A 5,950-nucleotide genomic window follows, 5' to 3' on the forward strand; every position below is an offset into this window, starting at 1 on the left:
CTCCTGTAGCAGGTCGGCTTGGTAGGCTTGAAGCACCGCCATGGTGTGCAAGCTCGCACCTGCCTGGCCCGCTGCCATGTACGCCTTCCCCACGAGCGCAGATGTGGTGCGACATGGCTTGGAGGGTAACGCCGGCTTCTCCAGGGAGGACGCAAGTCGAGGGGAGAGATAGCTCGCAAGCGCATCCTCCACCCGAGGCATCCTCCCATAACCACGGTCCCTAACCCCCATCACATTACTGTAGTTCAGTGATAGGGGTGTGGAAAGACGTGTAGAGAAGGGTCTGCCCCATGATTTACTCAGTTCATCATGTAAATCAGGAAAGAATGGCAGAGACCGGCGTGGAGGTGGCGCGTGGTGCTTAAGAAACCTTTCATCAAGCTTACCACTAGCCTGTGGTGTCTGCGCCTCCTGTGGCCAGTTGATGTTGAGCTTAGCCACGGCTCTAGTCACCACCTCCGCCGCCTGATGACGCCGCCCCGACACCCGGAAGTCATCGTCCACTACGCTGAGCACGTCCGCCTCCTCGGGGTCGGATTGCTGCAGCGTCTCCGGATCCAAACCGCGAGCGGGAGAAGCCGAGAACGGGCTCCCGAACGAGGAAAGGAAACGTTGGAGCCAGTGGATGAAGGTCGGGAAAAAGCCTCAGCCGTCCTGAAATCCTCCGACAGATCCCCGTGAGTGAAGCCGCTGGACCGCCTCAGCGGCCGCAGGGCCCACGCCACAGGGAGAACACATCCGGCCATCCTCGGAAAAGAGAGCCATGCTGTACCTCAATACCCGCACGGAAAGGGCTTCGCAACGGGCGCAGGCAGCCCCCTCGAGAGCTGCCCGGGCGTGCTCCATCCCCAAACATGAGACACACATCTTATGAGAATCTCCATCCGTGATGTACCGAGGGCAAGAAAAAACACACCTTCTGTACATCTGGCTGCCGGACATGCTGGTAGACTTCTTCTTCAGGTAAGACACACACTGCTTGTAGGACTGGAGCTTTCTTCAAACAACATACAGAGCGCCTGCTGAATAGAAAAAAGCTAATGATGAGTGTGTACAGGTGTGCTTTATACTCCTCCGGTTATTCCGTCACACCTTACCGTTCTAGCAACAAGCCAATAGGATTGGAGTGATTTCATTCACGTTCAGACCTGCTACGCCTAGAGGCGTTCCCATAGTGTCGTAACCGACGCAGTTCGAGTTCCCTCGAAGGGGAACTAAAACACAGGGCCAAGAGCTAAGATAAAAGACGAGACATAAACTACTAAGGGCAAGGAACGAGAGAAACAGGCAAATAGACATATGAAACAATGGCAAAAACTCAAACTCACAGGTAAAAAACTACAACTCATGACAGAAAGACAGTTAGCTCCATGGTATAATACTGAAACTCCCAAATTACAGGAAATCGCGGAAACTTGAGAGGAATTGGCGTTCCACCAAACTCGAAAATTTCGTTTAATTTGGCAAGATAGTCTTAAAACTTATAGGAAGGTCCTCTGTAATGCCAGAGCAGCGTACTACTCGTCATTAATAGAGGAAAATAGGAAGAACCCCAGGTTTCTTTTCAGCATTGTAGCCAGGCTGACAGAGAGTCACAGCTCTATTGACCCAAGTATTCCCATAGCTCTCAGTAGTTACGACTTCATGAGCTTCTTTAATGATAAAATTATTACACAAAATTCACCAAGACCTGCCCTTAACTGGCACCAACTTATCTCTAAACTCAGGAACCCTAGAAACAGCTGTAGAACCAGATATATGTTTAGACTGTTTTGCCTCCCTCAACATTTACCAACTAACTTCAATAATTTCTTCATCTAAACCATCAACCTGCCTCTTACACCCCATCCCGACTAGGTTGCTTAAAGATGTTTTACCCTTAGTCAGCACTTCTATACTAGATATGTTCAAACTATCTCTATCAACAGGCTATGTACCACAGTACTTTAAAGTAGCTGTAATTAAACCTCTTCTGAAAAAGCCCAACCTTGATCCGGATGTTTTAGCCAACTATTCACCTATATCTAACCTTCCATTTCTCTCTAAGGTCCTGGAGAAAGCAGTTGCTGAACAGCTGTGTGACTTTCTACAGAGCAATAGTTTATTTGAGGATTTTCAGTCAGGATTTAGAGCTCATCATAGCACAGAGACAGCACTGGTGAAAATACTAACGACCTCCTTATTGCATCAGACAAAGGACTTGTCTCTGTACTGGTTTTATTAGATCTTAGTGCTGCATTTGATACCATTGACCATCAGATCCTATTGCAGAGACTGGAACATTTCATTGGCATTAAAGGCTCTAAGCTGGTTTAAGTCCTATTTATCAGATCAATTTCAGTTTGTACATGTTAATGATGAGTCCTCCATGCACGCCAAAGTTAGTCATGGAGTTCCTCAAGGATCTGTCCTCGGACCAATCCTCTTCACTTTATATATGCTTCCTTTAGGCAATATTATCAGGAAATATTCCATAAACTTTCATTGTTATGCAGATGATACTCAGTTATATCTATCGATCAAGCCAGATGAAACTCATCAGTTAGCTAAACTTCAAATGTGCCTTCAGGATGTTAAAACCTGGATGACCTGCAATTTTCTAATGTTAAACTCAGATAAAACTGAAGTTATTGTTCTGGGGCCGTGACGCATTATCTAAAGATATAGTTTCCCTTGATGGCATCGCCCTGGCCTCCAGCGCCACTGTGAGGAATCCTGGAGTTATCTTTGATCAGGACATGTCGTTTAAGTCTCACATTAAGCAAATTTCAAGGGCTGCCTTTTTTCACCTAAGTAATATTGCGAAAATCAGGAATATCCTGTCTAAAAATGATGCAGAAAAACTACTTCTAGGCTGGATTACTGCAATTCCTTATTATCAGGCTGCTCGAAAAAGTCCATTAAGACTCTTCAGCTGATCCAGAATGCTGCAGCACGTGTTCTGACAGGAACCAGGAAAAGAGATCATATTTCTCCTGTCTTAGCTTCTCTGCATTGGCTTCCAGTAAAATCCAGAATAGAATTTAAAATCATTCTTCTTACCTACAAAGCTCTTAATGGTCAGGCACCATCTTATCTTAAAGAGCTCATAGTACCTTACTACCCCACCAGAGCACTGCACTCCCAGAATGCAGGGTTACTTGTGGTTCCTAGAGTCTCCAAAAGTAGACTAGGAGCCAGAGCATTCAGCTATCAAGCTCCTCTCCTGTGGAACCAGGTTCCAGTTTGGGTTCAGGATGCAGACACCATCTCCACATTTAAGAGTAGGCTTAAGACTTTCCTCTTTGATAAAGCTTATAGTTAGGGCTGGCTCAGGTGAGTAGGTAATGTACACCCTGAAGCCATCTCTTTATTGAAAATTAATCACAATCTGAACATTGAGACTTTTGGGGTGTTGTGTAGGAAACTTTTAAACAATTGGACTCCACCATCAGGCTCTAGACACATTTAGTTGATGGTAGATTCATTGAGGTAATTCTGTCTAAATATTATCTGCCAAAATATATTTGTTACTTTGAATTTTGTCTAAATATGCTTATACTGTTTTGTTGATGCAGTGTACATGCAGACGTGGGACAAATCAAAGTATCATTTGTTCTATGCGTCCTGTAGTTTCAGAGTAGGTGTAGTTTCATATTTTTTGTAAAACTATCTGCAATGAATTAACTTTGTATTACCACAAATATACGTCATGTTCATCTGGAAAATTATATTATCATTGACGTCAATAAACAGTCAAAGTATTATTGTGTGGAGAATTATGGTACATTTTTGTCTCCTTGTAGTCCAGAATAGCTTGTCGCAGGGGTGGTACCCTTAATAGGACATTTTAGTACCCTTTTAATGGGTACATTATTGTACTATAGTTTAAAAGGTACGTTTATGTCTTGCAGGGTACACAATTGTACCAATTTCATAAGGTACAAAAATGTACTGGCACTAAAGGGTACACAATTGTCTCTCAAAAGGGCGCCTCCCCTGCGACAAGCATTTGTACCCTGTTAAGTACACACCCGTATTTCTATTTCTGAGTGTGAGTCTCCAAAAGTAGACTAGGAGCCAGAGCATTCAGCTATCAAGCTCCTCTCCTGTGGAACCAGGTTCCAGTTTGGGTTCAGGAGGCAGACACCATCTCCACATTTAAGAGTAGACTTAAGACTTTCCTCTTTGATAAAGCTTATAGTTAGGGCTGGCTCAGGTAAGTCCTGAACCATTCCTTAGTTGTGCTGCTATAGGCTTAGACTGCCGGGGGATTTCCTATGATGCACTGAGCTCCTCTCTCCTCTACTTTCTCTCCCTCTGTATGCAACCTCATCCCATTATTGCATGTTACTAACACAACTTCTCCCCTTTCCGGTAGTCTTGTGCTTTCTCGTCGCTCTCCTCTCTCCTCCTATCACTTTCTGCAGGTGTTTCTGGCTCTGGAGTCTGTGGAGTCTGGATCTGTGGCTGCGGGTCACTGTCTGCCCCCGTGTTCCTGCTCGACACCCTCTGCTACAACAACTATTGTTACTAGTCCTATTGTTATTATTGTTATTATAATCATTAACATTACGATTGTTATCATTAACACTACTATACATATCTATACCATTTTTCATTTAGTCTATAGCAACATCACCTTTACTGTCTGTACCTCTGTGTCTATATTGTGTAGGCTGCCTCCCTCCACTCTCTCTCCTTCCATCCCTCTCTTTTTCTCTCTGTTCCTCTCCTGCCCTCTTTCTCTCTGTTCCTCTCTTGCCCTCTCTCTCTCTCTCTCTCTCTTGCCCTCTCTCTGTCTCTGTCTCTCTCTCTCTCTCTCCTTCACCCCCAACCAGTCGAGGCAGATGGCCGCCCACCCTGAGCCATGGTTCTGCTCGAGGTTTCTACCTCTTTTTTTCTACCCTTTTCCCTTCCTCTGTCGCCTATGTGCTTGCTCTTGGTGGGAATTGTTGGGCTTCTGTAAATAACATCATAGAGTATGGTCTAGACCTGCTCTTTTATGAAAAGCGCTGTGAGATAACTGTTATTGTGATTTGGCGCTATATAAATAAAATTGAATTGAATTGAAACTTGAATTGAATTGAATTGGGATCCGTTTTCTCTTTCCTGCAAGGTCTGATGGAGAAGGGGCTGTCGCACTGCAGCTTTCTCTCCTGTCACAGGGGGTTTGGGGACAGAACAGTCTTCACCCACTCCCTCGTGATACGCTTTGTGCAGGGTGTGAGAAGACAGCAACCGGTGTCGTGTCTCTTGGTGCCTAGGACTTGCTGCTTGTGTTGGTGGCTATAATATCTGCACCTTATGAGCCCCTGGAGCAGTCCTCATTAAAAATGCTATCTCTTGAACAGCCCTGCACCTTGCTCTCACCTCTGCTAAGAAGGTGAGTGAGCTGTGTGCCTGTCGGTTCACCCCAGCTACATGCTGATTCTTGGTGTCCACAGTGCAGCCGGATTGAGACAACACACCTCCTTTGTTCTTAAGAACATAAGGAGCATGTTCAGGTCCAGGACAATAAATCTGGATGCTTTCTACCCCCCGACCCCACTTAGGGTGCAGGGAGGTGAGAGTGCATCTGTTGTGTCCATGTGTGCTAGGCTAACGTCCTATGTAGAACACACAGCCCCCATTCGATGCACTGGTCAGCTGTTCGTCTGTTTCAGTGATAGTGCAGTCAGTAAAACACTGTGCAAGAACAGCCTGGCCATCTGGCTTTGTGAGTGAATCTCCCAAGCCTGTACACGGGCGGGAACAGACCCACCCTTAGCGGTGCGTGCACATTCCACTCGGAAGTGTGGAAGTGTCTATGACCCTTTTTCAGCGGGGGGTGTGTCGAAGAGGTCTGCACAATGGCATCTTGGCCCTTACTGTGCCCGTTTGTGCGTTTCTATCTCTTGGATATGTCGGGCTCCTTCTCAGGATCCAGCTCGCAAGTGCGACCTAGGATCTGAAAAGTGAGCATCTGGTG

The sequence above is a fragment of the Micropterus dolomieu genome, linkage group LG13 (genome assembly GCF_021292245.1).
Source record: "Micropterus dolomieu isolate WLL.071019.BEF.003 ecotype Adirondacks linkage group LG13, ASM2129224v1, whole genome shotgun sequence".
Taxonomy (NCBI): Eukaryota; Metazoa; Chordata; class Actinopteri; order Centrarchiformes; family Centrarchidae; genus Micropterus; species Micropterus dolomieu.